Source organism: Octopus bimaculoides, unplaced genomic scaffold (assembly GCF_001194135.2).
Source record: "Octopus bimaculoides isolate UCB-OBI-ISO-001 unplaced genomic scaffold, ASM119413v2 Scaffold_311804, whole genome shotgun sequence".
Taxonomy (NCBI): domain Eukaryota; kingdom Metazoa; phylum Mollusca; class Cephalopoda; order Octopoda; family Octopodidae; genus Octopus; species Octopus bimaculoides.
This window is the reverse complement of record NW_026414848.1, coordinates 1-994: the sequence shown is the minus strand read 5'-3', so window position 1 is coordinate 994 and position 994 is coordinate 1. Positions and strand designations below refer to the sequence as shown.

The following is a 994-nucleotide window of genomic DNA, read 5'->3' as shown; positions in this document are numbered from 1 at the left end:
ACGTATGTGTAATTCTCAAAATGTATTTCCATGTTTCATTTTATGTATAAAATGAAGAGTTATTTATATCAAATAATATATTGCTCTTTATTTTTGTCACCGTATAGATGATGGTAACCAGAACGAAGAGGACCCCCCTCGTGTTCCAATTATTGTCACCGACATTTACATGCAAGGCAGTTCCAGGATGCATCAGGTCGCACAGATCATCGTTTATTCCGTAAATGGTCATGTGGCCATGTCTGTAAACCTGGGGCTACATTAGGTAAGTCATGATTGCATGTTTTGCAGTGTTAAGATACCAGTATTTGATATTATGCGATCTATACATCGATTGGTTAAATATGCTTACAGGTTTGATATAATTTTGTATCTTCTCTGTTTACAGATATGCCAAACACTTTCACCGATGTGATATTTGAATAGAGATGCTGCCATAACTATACAACACAAAGGACTTGTCCTACGTGCTAATGAACCTGAAAATTCAGCTGCATAGATGAACAGCTAAACAAAAGAACACTATCAGAGTTATCCGGCCCAGGCTGCCAAATATGCCAAATTCTCCGGCCCAGCCTGTCCCTTCTTGTTAAAGTTAAAAGAATTTTCACAAATAATAAAAAGGGGGAATGCAACTCTCATGGAGAGATGACCGAATGATTGAAAAGTTCTGTACATATTTTTAATAAAAGATTAAACATCATTTCCTTTTTTATATTCATTAATATTGGTTTCAAATGTTAGCAACAGGCCAGTAGTTTCTGTTGACAAATTAATTCGATTACGTCGACCCAGTGCTCAACCGGTAATTATTTTATCGACCCTGATAGGTTGAAAAGCAGAGAGAACCTTCAAAACCTAAACTCGGAATGTAAAGAAGGACAAAATGCCGCTGAGCATTTTGGCCGGGGTGCAAATGTTAGTAGCAGGAAAAGGGATTTCTGTCAGTTTCCACAGTTTCTGCATTATTTTTCGTTTCGTCAAGTTGCTTGGG

At 37.2% G+C, this 994-nt stretch overlaps 1 long non-coding RNA gene across 1 annotated transcript; it reads left to right on the top strand.

Annotated features, from left to right (window-relative positions):
* The first annotated feature begins 103 nt into the window (after window positions 1–103).
* On the top strand, window positions 104–703 carry LOC106883506 (uncharacterized). Its single transcript, XR_001411138.2, has 2 exons — window positions 104–265; window positions 389–703. It is a non-coding gene; the product is annotated as an uncharacterized LOC106883506 (long non-coding RNA).
* Window positions 704–994: the final 291 nt, after the last annotated feature.